The 27,855-nt window shown below is 43.6% G+C and overlaps 1 protein-coding gene across 1 annotated transcript in view; it reads right to left on the bottom strand.

Annotated features, from left to right (window-relative positions):
* Positions 1–27,855, bottom strand: part of GLI2 (GLI family zinc finger 2) — a 193,143-nt gene that overhangs the window by 80,864 nt on the left and 84,424 nt on the right. The window lies entirely within an intron of this gene.

Below are 27,855 nucleotides of genomic sequence, written 5' to 3'. Positions count from 1 at the left end.
TCTCTCCCATTGCAGGGCTGCCTGCTGCCATCACGGGGACACCTGTACTGCCTCGTGATAAAGACTTGCTCAATCTTTCAGGACAAGGCTGTGCTTCAAACTCAGTGCTGGCATTTCCAGCCTCTCCAATCCAAACCACAGGAGTGAGTTTGCTTTCTTTACACATATGCTCCTCCAGGCACTAAAACAAACTGAAATCAAACTGTTCCTATAGGCAATGGCTTGAAAAATTCCCCCTTCGTATGAAAGATCTACTTCTTTATTTATAAAATTGAACAAATCGAGTCTGGAAAAAACCCATGCAGTCTGCTGTGCACTTTGACCAAATTTCTTTCCAGAAATGGAAGAAAATGTGTCTGTTCTCTACTAGCTGTGATAAAATTGCAGTGCTGGATGTTTTTTTTCTGGCACTTATACCCAGGTGATAAGCATCTTGATAGCTTTCAATGAAGAGTTTTGGGAGCTTTTATGCTTCAGGACACCAGTGCCCAAAGCACTCTCAGTCGATAAAGACTGAGAGAATACTGCACGAGCTTCTTTTAACCAGGCATAAGGCAGCCTGCTGCTCTTAACCAAGCAGAAGGTCTGATGACGAGAGGGGTGAGGAAGTTATCTGTTTTACCCAGCTGTGGTTTTGGTGCAGGCTAATAACTCCCATGTATCATCCTGCCTTGGTATGAAAATTTTCCGACTGGTATTAAAAATGGTCCCAGTGCAGTTTGCAGCAGATTTTCCGGGCAGCTCATGCAAAGTGCTGGTTGTTAGCATGCTGCTTGTGTAATGAGGGTGCTTAAGACTGTAAGGGGTCTCTGGAAGGTCCTGAAGAGTGATTGCAGTTCAGGAGACTCACCCACCTGGCAACACGCTGATTTATGGCCTGCTCAGTTAATAGCCCTGCTTAACACAGGAGTTTGTCGAGATTAAGTAATTGCCTGAAACAAAAAGTTTATTATCTTTAAGTCTCTGCTGATGTATGACTGGGTGTTGGAAGAATCATGTGAAAGATCATCTGTGATTCCCTCCCACTTTAAGGGGAGTAAAAAAAACCAACAAAAATAATAAGGTTTTAAAAGACAAGCTCTTCCAAAAAGATTTTGGAAGCACGCAATGTACACTGAAACATGGTTGCAATTACAAGGACGGGGTTTCGCACCTAGGGTGCCATCTAATAAATAGCTCAAGTAATAAGACAGTTCTATGATGCATTTTTCCCCAAGAACTGCAAATGTTTTGTAAACATTAATTAATACCACCCCTTAAGAGATAACTGATCCTGTCACACAGTAATAAGATTGGGAATAAATCAAGATGCAAAGTCTGTTTAGTTTCCATGCATCACATAGAGGCCTTTCCCATCCAAAAAAAAAAAACAAAACCCTGGAAATTTTCCAATCTAGGAAAGACTGCAGATAGCTGTAAAGTTAAAAGATGTTGAATGCTAAATTCTACTACAATTATTTCCCATCTTCATTTCCAGATGCTTCAGCAGGGTTAATCGGTTTGATTAAGGTCACACACACTTACACTGCCTCATGAAACCGAGATGCAAAGAGTACCAGAGCACAAGGCTTTGCGACTTGCCTTGTTCCACCCCCACCTTGAGATGAGCCACCCGCCTGCTGAGCATCTCTCACAGAGGGGCTTGTGCTAGAAGATCACACGATCCAAACCTCTCCTTCTTCATCCCCCGCTTCCTTCCCACCCCCAAATTTGCTCAGAGTTGGCACAAGAGCACAAGAGTTTGGACATGGGGGGAACAGGACTGACAAGAAAGCCCCATCTCTATTTTAACTGCTAAGTAACATTCCCACAGCCCCAGATGTCAGACACACTGTCCCTTCTCACATCACTTAGAGGCCTTCCTGCAATAAAATGGGAATTGGCTCCAGCTTTTCCTAGCACTTCTCATATTACCTTTTAATCCAAATACATATGGTTCAGGGAACACTGAGAGACTTGCATGAAAGGATGTACACCAAGAGAATGCAAACCCTTGGAAAAAAGGGGATTAGATCTGCAAGACTCCCTTGGCCCCAAACATGTGCCCCCCAACTCCCCAGCATATTAATCAACAGTCTGATGAGATTCCTTTTGAAATCCCCCAAAAGATTTCTGTAGACTTCAGTGGCTTTTGGATCAGACTACAAACTCAGAATAAATCATAAACTGGCTGTATCTGCCAAGTTTATTTCTTTCTTTTCCAGGTTTCAGAACAAATCCATTTTACTGCTGGGAAAAAGCAGAATAAAATGACTGACAAGAGTTTAAATATCCCATATCACTCCTCATATTAATTCAGCCAGTCAATCTATCTCACAACTTTGGGAAATGAAGCAGATTACTTTGGCCAGATCAAACCACAAAACCTGTGTTGCTTCATTTATGTGCGGTTTATTATTTAAGACAACCTGTGCAAACCCTTTCTCTTGGGTTAGAAGTGACAATGTGGGAGACTAAAGTTATTCACAGTCTTAAGCTAAGCCTCAATTAACCAAATTACATCTGCACTGAAAATATCTAATGATCACCACAACCCCTCCCCCACCCAATCAATTTTGAAGATGCTCTCATTAAAAAACATCTAATCTTAAAGGATGCACAAAAAGAAAGGAACTCAAAATGTGACACAAGTCCCTGGAAGCTCATGTTTTCTATAAATTTGGATAGTTTTATTAATTTGTAGTTAATGCATTCCTTTTTTTTTTTTTTTAATTCTTTTAAGCACTGATAGCAAATTCACCCTGTGTAAAAGATCTCATTACACTTCCAAGTTGGGTGATTCTGCAGCATGTCCCTCTATCAGCACCTGTCCTCAGTGAGCAGAAAGCAGAGCTGTTTCCCCACCCTCAATTCAGAGCCCGGCTGATGTGTGCTGATAACTTCAAGCTACCTTGGGAGAACTTCCTATGGCAAACAACTTCAGATATCATTTAGAGTTTAATTTATTCATTCATCATCTGCTGAAAGCAACATTAGCACTGGCTTTGAGTTGAAAAGCCACTGCACAATGGATATAGCATCATATTGGACTTCTCTCTCATTTTCAGTGCTTTCAGAAAAAGCGGTCAGACATCCTGGTAAGAGAGGCTTGGTGAAGACCCTTGAATTTGCTTTGACCCACTGCTTGGAGCTCCATGTGCGATTTCAGGATCGGATCTACACAACCACTTGTGTGCTGGACCCCCAAACTAGGGCAACAGCAGAAATGGGAATATTAACTTCTTCAAAAATGCAGTACTGGCAGATCAAAACATCTGTGAACACTGTGTTTTACTGACAACACACTTCTAACTTTGAAACAGGTACTGCTATCAGGCTATTAGTACAAGCACTTTACTTTGAAGTATGTACTGTAATTCTTGCAATTTTACTCCCAGCTCTGGTATTCATTTGGCTCAGGTTACTTCTATAATTTATCTTCCCACTGCAAAATTCAGACTGTAATACACCCATCCAGAGTGGTATAGGTATAAGCACCCTCTTTCTGTGCCCCTCTTTTATCATGCATGATATTTTCAATGAGAAACTTTAAAGGAAAAAAAAAAAGAAGAGGTTTTCAATTCCATTGATGCTAGATCTCAGTTTTTCCCACGAGAAAATCACTTAGCACTTCTCTGACTTCAGGTGACTCACTGCTGTTACCCTGCTGAGGCTCCACGCTCCCGTCGCAGTGTTTAACCCAGGCACGTAACTCGCCCCAGTGTGGTAGGCGTGCTGGCATTTGCTAATAGGCTTCCTGGGCTGTCACCTGAATGTGATGGCTGAGACAAAAGATTATGCGATGATTTCTGTTTACAGAGCAGTTATGATAAGCTGACATTTGCCTCTAGCTGTTGGGTTTGATAACTCAAGTATGGCCTACATGAGCGCTCCTCTGAGCTGGCGACTCTTCTGTTGAGAGCCGTTTTAGAGGAACTTTTCCACTTATCCTCCTGAAAATTACAAGCAAATTCCTAATGCATGTGAACGAGGCTGGATCGACAGCTGAGGAAGCTGCAGCGCCTTAATCTCCATGCTCATGTCATCACACGTCACGTCACCTGCGCCACCTCACTGGCAGTGGTCAGCACTCTCCCTGAGGCTCGTTTTCCCAGCTCCTAGTCCGAGGATGATTTTCTTCACCCAGCCCCCCCAAGAACTAGACATGTCCCTCAGATGGGGCACCCACTGCCAGGGAGCATCATCAGCATCCTCCTTTGTGCAGCAAAGCTCCAGCAGCAGATGCCTTTGAACACCTAAACGAGCATTTTCCCATCACCAACCCTGATTTCACAACTCTTCACTCGTAAGCAACACCTGTGCGTGCTCAAAAGGAGAAGAGATCTGGGTCATGGACTGGGGAGACAAAGAAACCACACTGCAAGAAGACTGACTTTGTTCCTCAGGGAACAACAGTGCCAGGTAGGCACCAGCACCTTGAAACATCACTGGGGCTGCTGAGGAAGAGGAAGGAAAGAAAGTACCCAGATAAACCCGTATTGGCATCGTTTGGGTTGTCAAAGCCACAACTGGTGGAGGTGATGGCACACCTAACCATGCTGGTGGGTTCACAGGGACTTATTATCCTTCTCCAGGAATCAGCTGGTACTGATTCTGACATGTTCACTTAGTTAAGAATAGAGAAGAAGAGGAAGAAGAAACAGAGCAGGGGATGCTACAATGTGAAGGAAGGGGACAACAGGTTATTGCAGCCACCTTTCTAAACTATTACTTGAATGCCAAAGGCCACAAATGCCTATGGCATGTTTAATTATTCACACTTATCCCTATAAGGTTTTCAGTGAATTGGTTGGCCAGCAAATGAGTTTGTGGGCACAACAATTTTCCGGATTACTTTTTTTTTTCCATTTCTCAGGATGCATTCTTCTCTTATCTTCTCTTGACTTTGTCTCATCTAGTATCAGTGAAAGCCACATCCACAGCCCAAAAGAATTGCCAAACACAGTTTTGAAAGTACATACAAGTGCTAATTATTATTACTGAACTGTTGTAACCACAGCTGCCCTATCAACTCTCCTGGCAAACACCATGTGGTTGCATACAACTGGGAAACGCAGGCAGACTGGTTAATATATTTTCCTCTGACTCAAAAGACATAAAAAGAAATCTGTTAGTAGTTGGGCAAATCAGGGACATTAATTGTTGATCATCTTCAACCACGTGATGTTTCTTTTTTTATCAGTGTCTAGTCATAAAATACTTTTAATTTATTAGTTGTAAGTCAAGTTTTGCTACATTTACTTATGCCCAGTAACACCACAGTGAGCAAACAGTTCCACTGACTAAACTGAGCTGCAGTTGGGGCTGGATGGCAGATTCGGGCTTTGGAAAACAGCTCTCAATTCAGGAAAGCAATGGTGTGTGTTCTCATCTTCATCACTGTGCAGTTATCTCTCTTTTCATAGCCTGAACTTTTAAGCAAAACAACATCAGCATCTCAGCCCAGTCATGCAGAGGTGGTGAGAAAGGCAGGGCCAGGTCTCCATCCATCCATGTCAGGCACATCCTCTGTGCTCCAACCCTGCACGAGGAAAAGGCAGCTCTGATGCCCAAACCGGGACACTTGAGACTGAACCCATCATAGCTGGGAGCATATTTGGTCTGTCAAGGAGGGAAAAGAGCAGAGATGATCTGCATTGAGAAACATCAGGACTGCTCCCTCAGCATCCTAAGTAAAGTTCTGTGACTCTGGCTCCCAGTGGAAACAAAATGCCCATTTTTATCACCTCACCTCATCCTGGGTCTATAGAGAAATGAAAGGCAAACACAGTGACTGCTAATATCTTTAGCCACATTTACTGAAACCTTTTGACACCAAGGCTATTTTTATTAGCTAAGTGCACTATGCCTCTATCAGAATGCAAGTTTCATTGCTTACAGTTCAGCCTTGCAAAAAGCCTTTTCCAATCACTGTCTGTGGCAAAGATAAGCCTTAACGACACAGGGAGAGGTTGCAGTACCTCCTAGCACAGCCTGGCACTTAGAGCAGCCCTAGACATCCCACGCATTGCTAACCTCTCGCAGCCTTCACTCCCCTGCAGAGCTCTCCGTGCACCAGGGCTGTGCCCACAAACACCTGGCTTGGCCAGTCAACTGGACGTGTCAAAAGTGTACACAAAAAGCAGGAATGAAACACAGGCCTAGGATTTTTGTTTGGCTTTCCAAAACAGTACAATAAACAGATTTTACTACTTAGAAGAGGATGGTACATTCGGTCTCCTACTCCTCCTCCCAACCACCTGTCAAGAAGCTGCAACACCAAGCACTACCCAAGGACCTCCAAGTTGCCCCACCAGGTCAGACAAGGCTCATGGTGTCCCATCTCCCAGAGAAGACCCCAAGGCCAGAAGATGTATACCACAATACTCCAGAGCCAGAGATGTGTCTTCTTAATTTAATAACTTTGAGAGGTTTCCCTTCCAAGCTGTGCCTCAGTTTTCCCAGCAGCAGAATAGGAAAAAAAAAAAGGTTGTCTTAATTTTACAAAAATCTTTTAACGACTATACCACTGCTTGCAAATGGCTTCAAAAAACATCAGACAGAAATCTATGCATATGTTAAGCCCTTAATTTTTAATTATATGGGATTCCCTACCTGTCTATTTTTTTTTTCTCGGGCTGCTGACTCTTTCAAAACAGTAAACTGTATCCCAAGCAAATAAAAGCAGTTTAGAGTGATACAATCTTAGTGTCTAACGCCCTCAGAGCATCCCATGCAACACGAATATTGAGAAATCAGGAACTTGAACAGATGCAGTCAGACTGCTCGTGGTGGGAGTTCAGAGACAAATAATTCAACCTTTCATCACTCTCTAATCCCAGGAAAGATATCAAGGTTAAACTACTGAGAAAAATACAGTGAGTGTTAAGCAACATGGATCTCTTTCTGGAAAGGCATAATTAGCCTGCTAGCCATGGTCATCCAGCTCAAGAACTTGAACCTGCAGTAATTTCTCCCATCACAGGATGCAAATCCAAGTAGGTGCACTCACCGTCTGCAGCCACAGCGTGGGTTTGGTGTCAGCCGCTTGCTCTATAATTGGCTCTTTATTGTGAGTTACCACGGAAGGCTCCAGGCAGTCCCCATAGACCTTGCCCTTGATCTGGGTTAAGATACTTTGACCTATGATCCTTTATAATAAATGATATCCCCCCGTTAAAGAATGCTGCCTTCAACAATATGGGCCTGCCCTCAGGAAATGGGAAAGGAATTTTCCTATAAAGGCAGATTAAGGAAATTCCACGCAAATTTCATGCATTTTGAATAATCATCTGAACCATGACAAACCAGCTTCCCCTTGCCGGGATCCTGCTCCAAATCTCTGCAGTTTGAAGACAAATTTAGGTGTCTCTTTCTTGGCAGCAGAGTGTGCTGTTTTTCTTGGATTTGGCATGTCAGCATGAGCGTGGCGCTCAGTGCAGCTTGACCCTCAGGCTTGTCTGCCCACCAGACAGAAAACACCACCCAGGCACCTGTACATTCATGTGCAAGGATAGCTGTAGTTTAAAGTTTATACATAGCCCAGTATTGCCTGTTGAGTTGGGAAGAGCTCCAGCGCAGGGGTCAAAGAGGGATCATTGTGCCTGTACCTCCTCCTCCTTGGCCCAGCAGGTAACAGAGGCAATGAAACCTTCCCACCTGGTACTGACTTTCTTACTTTGTTTTTGATAGCTCATGAAAATCTGGGTTTGGGACAGGACTGTGCTCAGCAGCTGCACAACCTGCACTGATGCTAACCCACTGGTTGTTCTCTGCCAGGCACCCTCCTCTGGGACAGCTCTGAATGTCCTTCTCTCAGTATTTCTTTTTGCCTAATTTCTGGTCTCTCTATCATCACCCTAAACAGCATGACAACAGGTGTCCCACTTTTCCATCTCTAGGCTTCTCTGCAGTTGCTTCCTTAGGGGTTTCCCAGCTCTGAGGGTGTAAGCACTTGCCAGTTCCCCCATCAAACCACTTCTCTATCTCTTAGGCACATCACCACTGCTCTTGGGCACGTCTGCACCACCCTCAGATACCCCAAAGCACTCTCCCTACTAGATGTGCACCATTCCTCCCAACATCTTCTCCCTGATGGTCAAGGTTCCATCTGCCTCAGCGCTTCTGAGGTTCACTCCCTGTGCTTTGAGCCTTCAGCCAAGCCATGGTATATCATATCCTCTTGCTAACCAGAGTCAAAAGAAAAAGCAGCAAGGAAACATCATCTACTTTTAAAATTTCAGTCTCCTGAAGAAAATGGGCCATTTTAAGGGACATGGTTGTGTTAATTGGACACAAGCATTTTTTCCTAGAGCAGTGTGTGGTGATGGAAGACCACTGGACCATAAGAATTTTAAACCATTACATGTTTTTAAAAATATGTATGTAATACAAATTATAACAATTTTCACTGTTTCTCCACCAGTTTATATCAAAATATTTTCCCGATACTCATGAAAAAACTCTTAGTTTACAAAAAGAGTCTTAGGAGTCTTTTACATGCAGCAATGTTAATGAGACTGAAGCCACAAGGAGCGAAAGCACAGGAGAACAGTGTTGTAGTGTATATGTCAGCCCTCGTGTGTGCTTTCAGAGGAGGAAGCAAATAAAATGTTTTGCCAGGCTCCTGAAATGGTATGATGTTAGGACAAACTCCTGCACAGCTTTACTTACTGGAAAATACAAAAACGCAAGCAATTAGCAGTTGTCATTGCTACAGTTAAACTAGGTGATATTTAAAAGCAATGTTATTTTCTAGCAATTGGCATCACAATAAAAGATAGAGGGAGGGTCACTCTGAAAAGGATGGCACTTCTTTGCTCTGAGTAAATAATTTACGAAATTGAGATCTTTCAAATGAAAAAATCTGGGAAAAGAGTATTGCAGTTAACAGCAAAGCAGACAACTGCATGCTAACAGCCTAACTTAAAGTCTATTGAAATCAATGGGAGTCTTTCCACCAACTTCATTGGGGTTTGGATCAAATCCTCCAAGAGAATAAGCTATTCTGAAATATCTATTATTACGCACTGTTTTGTCCTGGTAATTAGATGCCGGGAGAGCATAGTGCAATTGTTTAAGGCACTGATCACTCACCCATGGAGACCTGTGTTCAGAGCCTGGGTAGGTCAAACTCAAAGAGGGGCTGCAGATTCCCACTGGCGCCTGTGTGCGTTCCCAGCCTCGCTGCCGCCGCCAGGTAGACAGGACGGGCAACGGCGAGAGAAGGCAAAAGATGGGGCTGAGCTGGCAGAGATGTGGTGAGCCCCTGCCCAAATATACCTGGCTCCTGCCCTTCCTCCAACTCCTCCATTTTCCCCATGCACCGTCACTCATGCAAAATATTTTCAAAGTAAAAGTGGACAGCCAGCAGGTCTCAGGTCTGCACAAAGCAGCTCTGTATGGCCCCAGGCATTTTGCACAGTGCACTGAGCATCATCAGCGTTACTAACTACGCAGGGAACACGACCCTGTGTTTGCATCTTGTTTCTAAGGTAAAACATACTGCTCCTTGGAGGATAGATCTGAGGGAAGGACTGCAAGTTCCCTGCAATGAAAACACAAACAGAAAGGGTAAACCATGCAGAAAGGACTCCCACCATGAAGGTATACATTTGGCTCACTATGAATACAGGACTCCATACCATTAGCAGCCAACAGAAAAGACAGTAGAGCCTGAATTCTCCTCAGAGATCTTAGAGGAGATCAGGATCACAAAGCTCTGCCACTGCGATGAGGCTCAATGCAGAGAGTGAGCAGACCTATGCTCATCAGTTTGCAAAAAAAAAAAAAAAGAAAACCCCAATTAAAGGAAGTTCATCAGGAAGTTGTGGCTGGGATGAAGACAGTGCTACAGGTTTGCTAGTTCACAATGTCTTTTCATGGAAAACCTGTGAGCCACCAAATAACATGGAGAGGATGCTGGCTACAGTGATCAAATGCACAGTTCCAAGCCTGTCTGTGGCACTTCTCGTTGTCGGATGGTGCTCGCAGTAAATGGATATATCATTTCAGAAAATGACTATAAATTCACAGAAGAAAAATCCTGTGATGCCACCTGCAAATCAGCCAGTCCTTGAACTGCCAGGTTTGTGAGGCTGTGAGAACACCACTGGGAAGCTGCTTGCACACCTGCGCTGCAACTGAGAGCTCCCCCCTCCCAAAGCTGGAGTTGGAGGTAGACACACCTTGACCTAGGCTGCTGCTGCTGCTCCTGTGCTAAAGTTTCATGGAGACCCCTCCCTGCCACAGCCTGGCAGCATGTGGAAGCAGGGGGGAGGCTGGAATCAACCAGCCCAGCATTAATGGCAATGCTTGCTTGAGTCAGGTCTTCTTTACCTGCAATGTCTTTTGTGCAGCTAAATGTAACAGCTAACCTATGGCTGCCTGTCTTTCCATCAGTAGGGGAATAAGAAACATGAGGAATAATCCCAGATGCCTGCAGCAGCCGGGGGTCCTTCTCTTTTGCTATTTCGCTTGTTAAAGGGTAGCCTCTTGCTCACACAGTGTGCTGCAAATCCCCAACTCCTGGTCCCAAACCAGCTCTTGATCTGGGAGCTGGCTCTTTTGTACCAAGAGCAAGAGGCTCCACTTCAGTCCCTGATACTTTGGCAGAACCGACAGCCTCAGATGCGCCACTAGCTCAGATGCAGAGCAGTAATCATGCACCATGCTCCATCTATGATGCCTGGCTATCTCTCTGCCCCTGCTGAGCCTCAACATCCCAGTATACAAACTATTGCTTCCACCGCTCCCCATCTCTGATATCACAGGACTTACAAAGAAAGGGTGCAAGCTGCCTACAAGAAAAATTAAATGAACAGAATTAATGGAATGTGTTTGGATAAGCTTTGGTCACGTCAGAGTGAAAATCCCCCTAGCAGCAGAACACTAGGATGGATCTGAGGGGGGGGAACATGGAAGCTGGTGTAGAGCAGTGCTGTGGAAGTAAGCCCCACACAGCCAAAAGCGTAGCCTCCCTCCCTGGGCTGCTCCGACATCTTAGAGATCTGCAAAAGCTATTTGCAGTAAGAGGCTTTCTTGTAAAACATAAATGAATACCAGCTGTCTGGACAGGCTCAGAGCCCAGCCTCCCTCCTTGGATGGCTTGTGGTCTCCAGAGAAGCCTGCTGGGCTGGCGGGACGTGCCTGGTCTGTCCATCCCAGGGAGACACACAGGCAGTGGCACGGTGAAAGGGCACCAGTGTTTTCCTCTTGAGGTGTCACTTGGTAAGCAAAATAAGTGTTTTTTTCCCTCAGAGGGGAAAAAGTAGTTTATTATCATCCCTGATTTTTTTAAAAATACATCTTTTTTTAACCTTGAAAACAAATCCCATTTTATGTTACCCAAGAAGGAAGTCTGAGTCTTCCTCACTGTCCCCAGAGACATGCTTTGGATGCACTCATCCACTGCTCCCCTTCAAGCACATTCCCGTCCCAGCGCCGGGCTCTGGTGGGGTTTGCCTCTGCATATCCCAAGGGCTCCAGCTGGGTTGCTCTGCCCATTTAGTTTTTTAAAATTTACCTTGGAAATAATATTTCCTGGCAACATATTAATGCCCTTTTCAAGGCTCAAAAGAAAATCCAAACAGCAGCACAGACCAGAAGCCAAGTGCCTGAGCAACGAGAGCGGTACCTGCTTTGTACCTAAATATTTATAATTTGCTAATACTGTCATTAATACTTAGTTTTATTTTACTTACGTGTTTTATCTGTTTAAATAGTTACTTGGCCTTCTCCATCATAAAACATCAGGGCCTGTGGCCAATGTTTCACTCTTCTTGCACTGACACAACAGACCTGAGTTTGATTTGTGGGTTTTTTCACTCCATATGAACAAATGCAAACACACAAGAGATAGCCCTGTTTGTTCTTGCTGCTCCTCAAGGCTTTCACAATTACAGTACAGAGGGACACCAGGCTTTTCCAGCTTCCTAATGGGGCAGAGAAAGGCCTATCCATGTCAGGAACAGCATCCCAGATCCCAGCAGCTCTGGGCACTGGGGTGACACATACAAGTACATCCTGATGACCATTCAAGGGCAACGTTCAGGTGAGGGCTTTAAGCATTTGTCTGCTGGGAGTTTTAACCTCCAAAATTATTTGCAGGTGTGAATGGTGGTATGCAACCCTCTACCACCCGTGTTGTGTGAGAGCTGAATCCTGGCAGCACCTGAAGGTTTTTGCATGCACAGGACTGAAGCAGCTCTGAATGGCTGGCTGGGATCAGCAGCCACAAGCTCACCTGAGCAAGTGGTGTTCTGGGACAGAGCATGGCAGTGTGTACTTTGGAGCTGGTTAGGATTGGTTTGGTGCAGCTAATAGCTGAGCCAGTGGCCTTGGGGGAGGCAGGAGGTGGGCAGTGAGTGCCTGGCCGTGGTGGCAGGCTGCCAGCCCCAGAGGAGCTGCAGGGCTGGGTGCCACTTCCATCCCCTCACAGCAGAGACCTCAACAACTCGTCTCACTTGTGTCCTCACACCATGGTGAACCTGAGGTATCAGGAATGCTAATCGCTGCTCAGCTGAACATTTCCCCTTAATAACCTTTAATGACTCTGTAATTACTCTGTAAACCATTGACTTTGCAATCATTTTTTAATTCCCCTTTGCCACATCTCTCCCTGTGCTACCAAGCTGGCAGGCTGAACTGTAAGTGAATATTAGCCTGCTAAGTTGAGGGTTGTACTATTGCAACCGTGCTTAATGCAAGGGCTTTGAAAGAGTTGGGAGGGCAGGGGGAGGGGAGGAAGGAAACAAAAAGCACAGCAAGATTTTCCCCAAATTGGTTTCCCTCAAAACAAAGCCCTACCACTTTGCTAAGCTGCTTTAGGGAACGTTTGGAAAAAGCAGGGATCCCTTAGTGACTTGCTCTGCTAACTCTGCAAATAGACTCCTGTGCTGTGAGCACCAATTTTAAGCTGAAACAAATATTAGAAAATATATAGCGATAATTCAGGGGGAAAGCAAGTCCCTCGGTGAATGAACTCGACTGAATCTGCCCCATTGAAAACCAGTATTTAGTCAGAGGGGGGATACAGAAGCAGTAAAAGAAACTTGAGTGTCCAAGACTCAGCATGAAGCCAGCACAAAGCAGGCAGGGACGGGCAGTTTCTTTTCAAGCCTTCGCCCCCAGAAACAATGGCCCTATTGCAACCACCCTTTCCTTTTCTTCCCGTGATTAACATGCAGCCCATGTGGGAAGAATGGGAATTTATTCTGCAGTTGAGATTCCAGAGGTGCTATCGGGTCAGGTGGCTAATCGTTAAATCAAACTGCTGTCATCTTCATTCAGGTCCTGTCACCCAGGGCCACATTATTACTTGGGTTTATGCAAAATAAACAGCTTTGCTAAACATTCCTCTAAAAGAGGGTCAAATAAAGAAGGGAAGGAGGATATACACCACTGACATCAAGTAAATCCCACGTTCGGTCCTACCCCTGCTCAGGCTCTGTCCTGGACTGATTAGATGGGCATGAGGGAAGGAAAGGTTTCTTCGAGTTTTTAGGCCTTTGTTTTTATCAGCAGGCTATTTTTCTCTTTTCTAATTCCACTCAAGGTTCCTTAGTGAGTACTGTTAACTTATTCTTGTCTGGGTCTGGCTAATTCAGTTTCTTTCTTGAACTACATAGACTTACAATTCTGTATTTTCTATAGGTGAACTCAGCCATAAGAAATCTCTTATAACTCCTCCATAAAAGACAATCTCTCAGAGGTTTCCTTCAAGACACATATAGAGATGCTTAATGCAAGGCACTTGGAATGTTAATTGTGGTACTGCACACGCACATTTTTGGATCGATGGGTTATTTGGAAATCCTAGGCTTGCTGCTCTAACAGGTAGCTGAGAAGAGAAGGTCTGCTGAAGTGTTCCCAGTTATTAATAGGCCAAGGACTTATGAGGGAGCAGATTACTGACTAGCATCTTGTGTTAGAGGGAAAAGAGTGTGGTATTTTGCAGCAAGAAGAGAAACAGCATCTCAACCTCTCTTGCATCATTCTACTTGCCGTTTGGCTTCAAATAGTCCACTTTCAAGGATACACAAATACTGGCTCATCCCAGTCCCTCCCACCACAGAGTACTACAGTTAATGACCCTTCACAAAGACCTACCTAGCACCATACTCATTTGATACAAAGAACTGGCCATCCTGCACAGCAGCCTGATGTCCCAAAAACAGCCAGACAGAACGTATGACTGTGAGCGCTGAAGAGCAGCAATACTGTCCTAGATAAAGGAGCCCAATGATATCCATTAAAAGTGAGGCACTCCGCTGTTCCACCTCCTTCAGACTGGAAGCAGTCAAAAAACCCCCAAAACCCAAAAACAACGAACCAAAAATCCCACCCTCATGATTAACATTCATCTGCCTTGAAAGAAACTTTCAAAATATGTTTTTGTTCTCTGTGGCTTGTCGATCCCAGGCAAAAAGTCAAAACTGGGATTAAAACTGAAGGGCTGTAGCCAGGAGACTGTCACTTCTGGTTTCTCTTCCCTCAAGGATTAAAAAGTTACTTTTAATTAATGTTGTTTCAAGATGTCAAACCTGGCACAGCCGCTCCCAGCACTCTTTCCAAAGGCTGGTAAAGCGAGTGCACTCAGACTCTTCCCACACCTCTCACAATCTGCCTTTTGTGGCACATGCTCCCCTGAACCAGCGTACATGAGCTGTCCTGGGGCGTGATGTGTGTGTGGAGCCGGGGCAGTGTGCCCTCGTGGTGGGTCTGGCTTGGGTGGGTAAAGGCAGGTAAACTTCAGCTTTGAAATGCACTCATGCAGCCCGAGACGCCTGTGTGCAGGTTGAGCTCCGGCATCTATTACAAAAATATTTTCATTGCTTGAGCTCCCTGGGGGGAGGTATTGATCCTACCGAGTGCTGAAAACCTGTTTCATGTATGAAGAAGTCCCCTCCTAGCCCAAACATCAAAACATCTAAGCGTGAGTCCAGCTTTGCAGAATTATGACGGGTTATTCCTGGACTGTACACAAATTGGATGCTAAACACACACCAGGGCGTATGACTAACACATGTCGCTTCCTTCCTGCATGCTCTGGCAGTGAGTTCAATTGAAACGGGACTGTCTGAAAAATCCTGCCCCAAAAGGTCAGACACAGAGAGTGTCTCCGTCCTTCTGGAGTTTCACAGAGAATCTGGTATGAGGGAAAATTACGGCAAGCAAAAACTGAAGCAGAAATGTGACCACAGCCCTGACCTCTGATTGAAAATGCCTCATTGCTAGTTCAACCACAGGCAGACAGACATGATTTAATCCAACTTTTTCACTCCCCTTACTGCATGGAGCTCACTCACACTTTCGCTGCTCCTCGGGGGTATAAAACATTTTTTATCCACCCACGGTAGCCAAGGTACATATGCCACAACCACCAACTATGAATTTATTCAAGGTGTGCTCAGAACTTGGCAGGGTTAATAAAATGCGAAACAGTTTAAGATGCCCTGGAACATTTTTTAAATCACATGTCCAAGGAATCATATATCTGTTCAGGCATTTGGGGAAGGGGACGGTGCCAAAAGTGCTGGGTAGCTCTCTAAACAAAGACTCGAGTGAAGTGGGAGGATCCCACTCCCCAAAAGGATGGCATAACCCAAATCTTGAATTGCACTTTCCACTGAAAACTCAGTGCATAGTGGATGGAGAGGCCCCACTGCCCGCAGCCATGGTAAGTGCTGGGAGTTCTGCCCTGCCACAGCTGGGCCAGCATTTCCCTGGCATGCAGGACCACAGAGCTTTGAGGGGAAGGGGAACACCTGGTGCATCTGGGCCCAGACTGCCTCAATGTCTCCCGTACATGACACAAGGAGCACCACTAGTGCTTCATAGATAAAAACGTGAATAATCTGGTCACCTTTCACCTCCACATCACCTCCCCAGCTGAGGGGATCGACAGCAAGAGCTATCAGAGCAGCCAATTTCCCATCCTTCACCTGGGAAGCAAAAGGACTGAATCTCACCAAGTGCTCAGGTGAGAGGTAGGAATTAAAGCCAGCTGTTAATGCGAAGGCTGAGAAGCACCAGCATGAGATTCTGGCAGTCCAAGAACAACGGATTTAAGTGCTCTGTGAGTATAGGCTAGTACAAAGTTTTTGCCACTAAAAACTTTTGCAATATTACATTTTTGTTCTATTTTGCAGGGATTGTAGATCACAGGAAATAAGCTGTATAAATTGTCTATCATAAAGCCCATCCATTTGCAAGCAACTGACAGTAAGCAGTCAGAAAGCAAATGACTACAATTAAAGGAAGCAAACAAGCAAATCCCTCATTGCTTTGAGACAGGTGGCACAAGAGGACTTACCTCTGTGCATAGTATGGAAAGAAATGTTCATCAGCTTGGGATCATCTCACTCCACTGAACAGGAGGATTGGAGCCATGTGACCACTGTTTAAAAAAAGGGATGGGGAGGGGGAAACCGAGAGAGAAATCCCATTCATCTATAGATTGTTGAGGGTCGACATAATGAGTTCTGCAAACTGGACCAAGCAGCTCTGCAAGGCATTATTGCTAGTAAATAAATCACTTAGCAGGAGAAGAAAATGCATGTATAAATCTTCTGTGCTGGTAGCAGACATGTTTCACTAGCAACTACCTCCTGAATAACATGCCAAGAAAGCCAATAGAGAGAGTTTGTGAATGCATGTCCAAAGCTTCTTAGCAAACTGTCATATTGATCTAGCACAGCCTAAGGAAGCCTAAGAAGACTCAAGGAGTTTGGGCAAATGCTTGTATTAGTGTTCCTTTCCTCTTAAGAGTTTGCTGAGACGGCACTTCAGCGTTTCCCAAGTAGTGCACCTCCGACCCTGGCAATCCATCAAGTGAATGCAAATTGTGGACCAGACAAAACCAGGCAAACAGCAATGCTGCTTAATAATAATGTACTCCCAAAGAGAAGGACTTCCTCTACAATGATTGCTGTGTACACATTTAAACTAAACACCCAAACTTCTTATTAGCCTCATCATGATTTGTGTTTTTGTTCCCTTTGAAATGCTCCAAAGTAAATGGTACAAGTTTACTCAAGGCTAACCTCAAACAGTAGGCTTTCTGAACTGTGCAAACGAACAAAAGTTGGGCTATATATAGATGGCCCACATTTATTATAAGGCCCTTTTGAAAACCAACACCCAGCAAAGTAGAGCTAAGGAGCAAGTTTAAAAAGAAAATAATCTCGGTAATCACCACTCTCTTTGCATTTGGCCTGACCAGCCCTAATTTGATGGGGATTGTCCAGAACAATGCCAGGGGGCAGATTCCCTAAAGGTCCATCTCCAGCCATGTAATTAGTGGGAGTCAGCTCAAGTCAGAAGAGTGGTTTTTCTTCTCATCTGCACAAGGTGTTCCTGCTGCCAATATTGTTTCTCAGAGCCTTTCACACTTGAGGGAAGAAAAAACAAAGAAAATGAGAAACAGGGTTCCAGAGTGCTTATTTATTCATTGCATATTAAACACTGAAAGTGGTCCCAAGAGCATGGGGTAGCCCAAAATATCACAGATCCAGGGCTGACCTTCTGCCAAAGCACTTCTGATGCAGCTCTTAAGAAATGTGGTTGTCAGAGAGTGTTTGTTTTAAATTCCTGCTAATGGATCAGGCAGACCTACACTGAGAAACTCACTAAATTATATTTAACCTTGTTAATTTAGCTCAAGAATTAATGATTATATTCTAATGAGCTTTCTATTAGTTGCTTTTCACTTGGATTTGCAAAATCCCTTCTGTGCAATGGAAGTTTTCCTACCTGTTATAATGGGAACATTCCCAGAGTATCTAAGTGCCTAGGTTTGGCTTGACTTGGACCATCGCTACTGCATTTTTTAGCTTAGAAAAGAAAAACACTGCCACACACATGCTCAGATTTGTCATGGGTTCACGGGATATATGAATACAGAAGGAGAAAAGAGCATGTGCTGGCTGACACAGACTGGCTGCGGTGCCCCTTGTTGGAAGGAATCAAAATCACTTTTCCATGGAGTCAGGCCAAACCCACTTGTGAGTCATTGCCTTCAAAGACCCATTGCAAAATGTGTGTAAAAGTCCTCTAAGGCCACTAAGACTGGAGCTGCAATAGCAAGTTGCCTCTTGTAAAAAACCCACACATACCCTCAAAATGCACTAAAAATCAATCATTAGATTAACTAATAAGCACACAGAGTCTGATTTCAATCCCTGTATGCTCAGCCAATTGGAGCTTATTCTGGAGCACTCTGGAAATCTTCAGTGGTGAGCACTGATACTACAATAAAGTGCCTGTAAAGTGGTGCCTGCTGGCACTTACACGAGAGTACAGAAATATTGACTCCTATACAAAGCAAGACTGCTATGATGCAGACATAGAACTAACACTGTCAGCCAAAAGCACTGTGAGGTACTCTACTGAAGTGTGTATTTAAGGACAGTCTAGGTATGATTGCTCCTCCCTGAGCACTCGGTCATACAACTCATGTAAGCATCACTGGAGCCAGACATCATAATATTACTGCAGGAGCAATGCCAGAACCAAGAAAAAACCAGAAATTTGGCTTTGTAAGATGATTAGAGCCAATTCCTAAGCAGCTGGGCCAAAAGCATCAGAGCTAATTATGAAATAATAGGCCCGAGCAGATCCTGATGGTGGGTTTCAACATATTTCTGCTCACATTTCCATCGTGAACAGTGAAACTGGCAACCCAATGGTTAGTTTGGGAAATAAACATTATGCCAGGAATAAACTATGACCAAAACGTCCATCATCCCTCAAACATACAACAGGGCAGAAGAAAGAAGAAAACAGCAATGGCCTTGCAATTGGCCCAAGCTTCAGACAACTCCAACATCAGGGATCTTCCTTGGGATGCAACCACCAGTCTGGGATACTCCAGAAACCACCTCAGTACATGAGCTGAACCTAGTGAGCATGTTATGCTAGTGCTAGTGAGCAAGTTATTATATTCTTAGTGGGGATGGACCAACATTCTTCTGGCCTTGCCTTAACGAGTGTAAATGTGTTTACATCTCTTTGCTGCTTAAGTGTCCGAATACCACAGTTCCCAAGCAGGAAGCCATGGATGACTGGGTGTGTGCAAAATATAAGATAGCCTGTTTATGGCACACCATTCACTATTACCAGGAGCACAGCATCCAAATTGTCTGGGAGAGTGCCTTTAGGGTAAGCCACACTCCAAATCTGTATCTTCTTAGGAGTGGGTTGAAGAGGGTGTAATAGAGCCTCAGCACACTCACAGAGAGCTTTTTAAGAGATTTTCAAAGGCCAGCTTGAGACCCTGTACTGTTTTCAGACAGCTTGTGTCTCATGCTGCTGAAACATTCAGCATACCTGCTTCAAGCCAGACAACCTATAATCACAGAACTATAGAATGGTTTGTGTTAGAAGGAACCTTCAAAAATCTGCTAATCCAACACACCTGCCATCTTTACTAGACCAGGTTGCACAAAGCCCCATCCAACCTGGCCTTGAACACTTCCAGTGATGGGGCATCCACAGCTGCACCGGGTAACCTGTTCCAGTGCCTCACCCCCTTCATCATAAAATATTTCTTCCTCAGGTTCATTATAAACATACTGCCTTCCAGTTTAAAACCACTACATCCTGTACTTGATAGAAAGTCCTTCTCCCATCTTTCTTGTAGGTCCCCTGTAGGTATTGAATGCCTGTTGAACTAATTAATTTCTTCCTTCACATTCTAGGACCCAATGATAATGCTGGCTCCCTGATTGTATTTATAATACCTTCACTTTATTAAAAGTCATTTATAGATGAGATAGGCAGGGATGCACATTCATGCCTCCTTCAGAAGCCACAGCTGACATCGCTTATAGACCACACAGGACCCACCACAGCACTTTTGTTTGGTAGCTCTTGTGATGGAGGTGGAAAGTGCAGGTTTGGTCAAAAAACAGAGGCCAAGGATGTGATTTTCATTTGCAAGTTTGTCCCTGCTTACCTTGGACCCATTAAAAAAGCTGTCTGAACAATTAAACATTCTGGGCGTGAAGAGGTTTGACAAATCTTCTGTGAGAGGGAGATTAAAATGTTTGCACAAATTAAAAACTAAATTCTATCTCTTCCCACATCTCAAAGCTTTAGTTTTTGCAAACACACGCATGGCTGCACTTAAGCCTCACACAAATTAGATCTACAATACAAATTACAGTGCATTCTTTAAGAGTTAGTCTCTTTTTCAATACAAACTAGCTGTTCTGTAACTAAGAGACAATATCCTCCCTTTTCTCTCTCCCTCTTGTTTTGTTTTAGGTCGCTGACTAGAAGTAATGTCTGTGCAGGACTACCATATAGTAGTAGTATATGTATATGTATACCTATACCTCAGAGAAACCGAAGTCATAAACTGAATTCAAAATAAGGAAACAAACAAACAAAAATGAACCACCAAAGGGAAATGAAACAAAATTAATGTTACTCATTTTAATTTGGGTTTCAGAAGAGGCACTGAGTGAGGGAAAGAAAGGACCTTAGTATGGCTTACTGAGCTTAGTAAAAGAAGCTGGGACATGAGAGCTAACACAGAGCAACAAGGTCATAAAAACCCAGGTAAGTGCAAAAATCCTTCTGCTGAGTGACTCACGTCTTCACGAGGGCAATTACGCACCAGCACCAACCTGCAACACCTTTCAGGTGAGCCACCAACTGAACCCAATTGGGTGTACACAGACATAAGCAAAGCCATAGGCAAATTAATATCCTCACTGCTACCATATGTTCATATCTACTAAGTTGCTCCTTCAGTTGACCCCAATGGAACCACCACTGCACCTATGCTTTGCCATTTCTACAGCAGATCTCATTGAGCAGAGCCTGGACTGGGTAGACCCTTTTCCAGGTACTTTGGGGGCTGAAGTTACCCAGCCACTGACAGAGTGGAAGTCATCTGGCTTCCCAGACCTCCCAGAGAAGTGCCCAGGACTGTGAGCAATGGTCTGGTGGCTTAACAAGCAAAGAACTGGGTAGCTGCTCCAAGGGACACCTCCCCATCCCTGAAATTCACCATCCTGACTCTGGAGCAGGAGGTGACAAGTAAAACTGCAGTGCTGAGCACTGGAGATTTGCCCCAGAGACCGAATCCCACAGTGGTGTAGGAAATGCAATAGTCTTTGAAAACTCAACTAATGCAAAAGTTCATTTATACTATGAATATAGGAACAATGACAGAGCATCAGGAGTTACAGCTGAGTAAGGATTTCTGGGCTTGTCTCAGAGGAGCTAATCACTATAGAAAAAAAAAATCCCATCTCACTTCACATATGCAAATTGTAGCTTACAAGAGCACATAACTCTCATTATACCTTTCAACACACATGCTGTGTATTTCTGCCAGCACCTGATGCTATGTTAAAGCACATTCAGTTTCAAACTATCACTCTTTGGACCCCTACTACATGGCATGAATAGACAAAGCATGTGATTAGGGTCAAATTTCTATCTGATGGCCACTGAAGATATTTTGTTTGTTTTGGAGGGGGGGGCAGGTAGGAGGGAAGAGTTTGGTTCAAAAACAATGTTTATTTTGAGCAGCCTGGGTAGAACTGCAAAGCATTTCAAGAGTAAAGAATATTTTCTTTGTTAAAATCTTTAAGCAAGCCTCATAGCAGTGAACTGATGAGAGGGTAACATTCCTCACTGCTAATTTTAAGCAATGTATTAAATTTCATTCAATAGTAAAGTAGCATAGAAACACAATGAAAAAGCTACTGCACAGCTAAAATACCCCAAGTTGTTAATTAAAAGTAGCTGAAATAACATACTGGTTTGGCCAAATCTGTGAACATAAAAGATGCATTTATATCAGAGTGGTGCATGGGGAAAAAAAAAAGATGACGACAATACTATTTCTGTGGAATACTAAATGATTAAAGGCAATAAAGATTTCTGTACAGCTGGGAGAAACTTCTTATGGTCTCAGCTCCTTCAAAGTATACTGCATGATTTCTGATAAAGAGTCTCTCCACAAGTGAAAAAAGGTCCCTGACAGCAAAGATTCTCCTAAGAATGTCTATAGCAAACTCTTGTGAATCAGAAAGCCTCTAAATATACACCACTAGTTCAGTTAAACCAAACAACTGGCTCAATCTCTGGGCTAAAAGTTACCTTTATTGTCATTTAAAAAGCACAGCAATTTGTAATGAGAAAATACTGATCTTTGAGAGGTGAATGCAAACAGAGATTAAGAGGCAGCCCTGGCCTCTGGAAACCCAGGAGCTCTGAGGGATGTTAGGGGGATAAGTATTTCAGAGCAAACTACAAAGGCACCGCCGCTCATCTCATCCACAAATCAGTCTCTGAATAAATGTTGCTGGGCTGTCTTGGAGACATGCTGATTTCTAGCTACTGCTTAATGAAACGACTTGTTACTACTCAACAGGAATACTTATAACAGAGTTTTGCCTCTTGAGACTTGAACTTTTCAAGTTTAGATAGATTTCAAGATGTAGTTTTTCGTGTTCTTTGTCCTTAAGATGCCACTCCAGATTGGTATCCATAATCCATTAATACACAAGGCAATAAAATGCAAATAAAATAATTTCTGCCAAACTGAGACTGAGCTTTTAGGATGATTGTATATTAATAAGAAAAAGTTGCATTCATGTGCAGTGATAGAACTGTACTCCACAATTACTTAACCATCACAAATTCTCAGTATGGAAATTCTTTTTCTTCTCCTTGTCTGATGGAGAATTAGCAATAATGTTTTTTCCTTCCCAAATTTGTCTGAAAGGTCTTTCCAGCTTGCCTTGGTAACTGGGAACACAATCCAAATTGTTCCCAATGCTCCTGTGGATCTAATATCATGTTGCAAATAGGTCCTAGTCCAATGCTTACTGAAGTCAATGGCTATAAACCGGTATACTAGCAGCTTTCCAAGGCACTGCTAAAGCATGCACACATGAAGCAGTAACCTGGGGCCAAATAAAGAGCTAAATTTGGGACTCCCGGCACTTCCCAGTAATTCCATTCTCACCACCAAACAACTCCAGATCTTACACAGGAAAATAGTAAAAAGAGACCCCTTTTTGTAATAAGGAAGAGCAAAGATGCCACTGCAGCAGATCACAAATATCAGAACTAGTGAGCAACCAGCACACAGGGAGCTGCCGCCGCAGAGGGCCCGGCTGGGTACTGCCAAAAACTGGCTGCTCATGCTCAACGGGAGAGCATGGGACAAACAGGGAGGTTTCCAAGCAAGAGGAACAGACGGCTTGCATGGGCCATCTCACATGCACCAAAGGCTAGTGTGACTCTCCAGCTGCAGCAGCAACACAGGCACCAGCTTCCCAGGCTGTCCCATCATGCTGCCAGCATCCTTGGTTTCTCTCACCAAACATACCCATCCTTGACTCTTCAACATGAACCACTGTGAGCATGAAACCCTGGTGCTAGTTTGTAGCACTGCTGTGCCTTTTCACGCTGTCAGCTACACCAGCTGCAGTCCACTCCCAGCATAGAGGGAAGAGGAGTACTGGTACAGGCACATCAGAAGTGGATGTGCATTTAATTGTAAAATGATAGCTACTTCACTGGAGCTTGGATTAGGGAGGTTACAATGTGCCTAATTACACAGTTAGCTCCAGCATGTGTAAACATGGCTCACAAAAGTTTAACGTCAGATTTTCTTAGTTTCTTGTGTGAATTTGGGATGCTTTTTTCTCTGCAGCTGCCAAAATGCTAGCTGTTGACAAACTAGTTGAAGTGCTACCAAAGCATCTTTCATGAGCTGACTGCGTACATCTGAACAGATACATACCTCATTAATGTGCTATATTTCAAGCTAGAGAAAACAATGCATGTCGAGAGACTATAAACCACCAGTACAAATGATCCAGGTCACCTATGATGAATATAAGCAGTGCTACACGAAACATGACACATTGGGCTCTCTCTCCTTGGGGAAAAAAAAAAAGAAAAATTAGAAGAGAAAAGATGCAGAAGGGCTCCTCGTTCTTATCAATTCCTCTCTTTTGAAAGCTGTTGGAGCCAAGGAGATTTTCAGAATTTTTTTCCTTACTGTTTTGCACACAGGGTGCTTTCACCTCCCACCAGACACCACCCGTCCTGCAGAAACATCAAAAGAAACTGAGTTTGAATCCAGATTAGTCTCTAAATCCAGGATTAGGCTGATGGCTAAACTAGAAAAAAGGGCTCAATTTGGGAAGCAGAGGATCTGAACATGGGTCTCTTGCCTGGTTGTCCATTTCTGCATCCTTGTGAGATGAAATTACATGAAAAGAGATTTTTCTAGTGAGAGTCTGTTTTCCCCCAAACCAGAAACTCAGAAACTTGACCTGGGGCAAAACTCTCTTCTCTCCATCCCCACCACAGAGACTCCAGCTTTGGCGAGCTGCTGAAACCAAAACATTGCACTAATTCTGCTGATTTGAAGTTCAGCAATTAATTTAAGCCCCTTGTTGAAGCAGAGGTCAGGTAGAATTTGATTCTGTGTGCTTTGCTCAATTCTGTACACTTTTCTGAATAAAGGAGTAATTTATAATTTTGATAAGTTTCCAGCTCACAAGTACATCCAGAAAGGTGCAAGTGAAAAAAACCTCCAGTTAATAAATTACTACTATAGAAGGAATATATGACAAGCAATGCTCTCTGTATATTCATTAGCCCATACCTACTTTTGAAACTAAATCTTGAGAGATTTTATAATTCATGCCTTCATGCTCATCAAAACGTTTTTTATAGCAATCACTTTTGTGACAGATTCCCCCCTCCCTTCATTTCAACTAAGCAGAGTTATGGAACAGTCACACTACAAAAATACCTGCAAAGTAGCAGCTGCCCAGGAAAAGGCCTAGATATAATACGACTGCTGATTTTTGAACTGCTATGCATGCTGTGTATGCCTGGAAACATAACAAATGTGCATGGCTTGGCTTGTAGCACCTAATTTGCAATAATATTGAAGTCCCCCACAATAACTCATTTACTCTTATAATAAATATATAAAAAAAGACAAATTGCTACATCGAACATGCATTTTCTTCACTGCAAGTAGCTGCTACCCCAGGGAGAAAGCCCTGTGCTGCTAACTAATAGTAAATCCTTTGGAAAATCATGTGTCATAATGATGGACAACCAGGGAAAGGGTATTAAATAGATTTAGAGGTTAGATACTCTAACAAGAACAAAAGAGGCCTTTTGCAAGCTAGTACCAATCAGAGCTGGCTCATTGGTATGATTAGCACCAAGTCCAAAGAAAGTTTCCATTACGAGACAAGACAACACGGAGAATTCAACACGAAACCTTTCTCGGAAGATCTGTTTGGGATAGATCAAGTTCCCAAGAGACTGGGTAACTTTTTGGTTCTCAGGAGACATCATGGTCTCCTCAAACTACATTTAGGCAGGAGTGATTTTGCTCCATCTGTTATTTTATCTATTGGCACATCATTAGATAAAGCACATCTGAGTCAGAACGTATAACGATTATATGATGCCAACAAAAAAAATACAGACTGTCTGAACACATCTGATGGACAGAAAAAAGGTGCATTATGTGGAAGCTTAGGCAATACAAGACAGCAATTACTTTGCTTTATCTTTAGAAAAGTGCTCATACGCATAAATTTATCCATAAGGGTCATTTTTGTTTTTGGCAGGAGTGAGATCTAAATACCAATGTTCTGCAGAATAGCACAAAATGGAATGATCATGTCCAGATCTCAACTTCAGATCCAGCCAGGATTTTGGCCTAAATTGATTTCCACCAGCACTTTCTAATTAGATTTGATACACTGGGGGTGTGGGAACCTTAATTCATCATAAATGTCTGGAGCTCATTTCATACAGAAGCAAGGAACAGCCCAATCTTGACAGAAACAAAGGGAGAGAGCATTTTAATTTGTATTTTTGTGGATTCCCTGGTATCTTTCATATCTGCAGAACACCCAGCTCTTCCCAACCGGCTCAAAGTTTCTTCCTCCAGAACATTTTCTGTTGTTTCTGATATATCATCCCATAGTGATTTATCACTATTTTGCAATCATTATCAGCTTACTATTTTGACCAATACACCATAAATCAAGAAGAAGAATGTTAGGTGGGACTTCATAGTGTAGCTTTCATTCATTACCTACAAAGATTATAGCCATTTCATAAAAACCAATATCAGAGAAAGAAGCTTATTGGCAAGGACCAGTGAAATTCATTTCATGCTTCAAAAGTTTGTGATTGGTCTGGTAAGAAAAGAACCCTCAATTGTTGGAAATTGTTTTTTCTTTTAAACCAGCAAATGCCCAAGACTGAGCTATGTCAATTGTATGCTGCGCTTCTACTCAAATGCAATGGAGACTATTCCATATCTGTCCTTGTAAAACCCACTGTGCTTACTATTCATGAACTGCTGGAGAGGGAGATACATAAAATGCAGGTCTCCAATACATTACGCTTGCTGTTCCAGAGAGCTGTGGCACCCTGAAAGGAGGCTCTGGGAAAGTCAGCTGCACATTTGGCACAACGTTTCATGCTCATGCAGGGGACAGTCGTTAAGAGGAATGAGATGAAGACTGTTTGGAAGTCAACTCAAGATCAAAACCAAAAATGTCCCCCACATAATTTTGTGAAGAAAACTCAATGAACTGTGACAAATTCCCTTCATTAGTATTTGTCATTCCTAGATGTCTGCTGTCCTGACTAATTCTAGGTTCCTCTCATAACTTATGAGAAACTTCTCAGGCTAGTCCAAAACTGCTTTTCAATACCTCCTCTTTCCACTCATTTCTCCTTGGATCTCAGAACACGAGTGTTATACGTTACTGTCCAGTGCCCTGCAATAATGGTCTGTTAGTACCAGCCACTCTTTAATTGGGTCAAACCTCACACCTACTTTGTTTCTCCCAATGAGACAACTCTTCAAATTTTTTTTTTTTAATCTTGCATGAGTCCTACTGCTTGGACAAATTTATCTTTAGTAATCACAGGGTCTCAAAATCGTGCGGTTACCCTCTCAGCCATCTCCCTAGGAGAAGTACCAGTGGGGTTGTAGTCCCACCAGGGAACTATTGGGGTCCTGTGTTTGACTGACAGCAACCACCCTCCCTTGTTGTGCCCAGGAGGCAGTGCCCAGGGCACATCTGGGAGGGAAACACTGGCTTGGGGCTGTTTCCGGGATGTGGTACAGACAAGAACACTTTGCTTTGGGAGGAAGGCAATGTAGCTGCGTGGACATGAGCAGTGTTGTCAAACTGGCCTACAGGGCCAGAGAAAATGTCCTGCACTGATCTCTTCACCTGCATAAATGCAACCAGGAAGAGTAAAGATAGGATTCATCTCTTGTATGTGTAACTTCCTGTTATTTCCCTTCCATCTGTGGAAAGAGTCCTCCAAAAGCAATTTTCCTGACCATTTCACAAATCCATCCTCCAGATCAGATGAAGAACCCTCTGGATGTGCATCTATAAATAACTGTGAGTAGCTTAGCTGATTTTAGCACCGACCATGTGCTTTTGGTCAGGTCAAATTAACACATCTAACATGCCATATCAAGAGACATAACTAACTGTCAAATTACTAACCCAGCAGGGCAAACTACAGAGGTGATGGGGACTGAACCTTGGCTTTCCAAAACCCAGAGTTGAGAAGCCATTTGGGTCAGCCACCTTCTCCTAGAAGGAGGAGCCTGGGTCCATAGCTGCATATGGGCATGGAAGGTCTGAGAGAAGCCCAGACTCTTAGTCATTTAACAGCAAGAGCAGAAGGCCAGGGAGTGGGAGACCTGCTCTCCAGCACAGCTTTGAATGTCATCTGATTTGGAGCATCTCCGCAAGGGGGTCTTGCAGCACATATGTACTGGGAGGTCTCATTAGATGCATGTTGAGGATGTGCTTGAAGAACTGACACGCA

Source organism: Neopelma chrysocephalum, unplaced genomic scaffold (assembly GCF_003984885.1).
Source record: "Neopelma chrysocephalum unplaced genomic scaffold, ASM398488v2 Primary Assembly neopelma1_44, whole genome shotgun sequence".
Taxonomy (NCBI): Eukaryota; Metazoa; Chordata; class Aves; order Passeriformes; family Pipridae; genus Neopelma; species Neopelma chrysocephalum.
The sequence above is the reverse complement of the archived record's forward strand: the minus strand, read 5'-3'. Positions and strand labels throughout refer to the sequence as shown.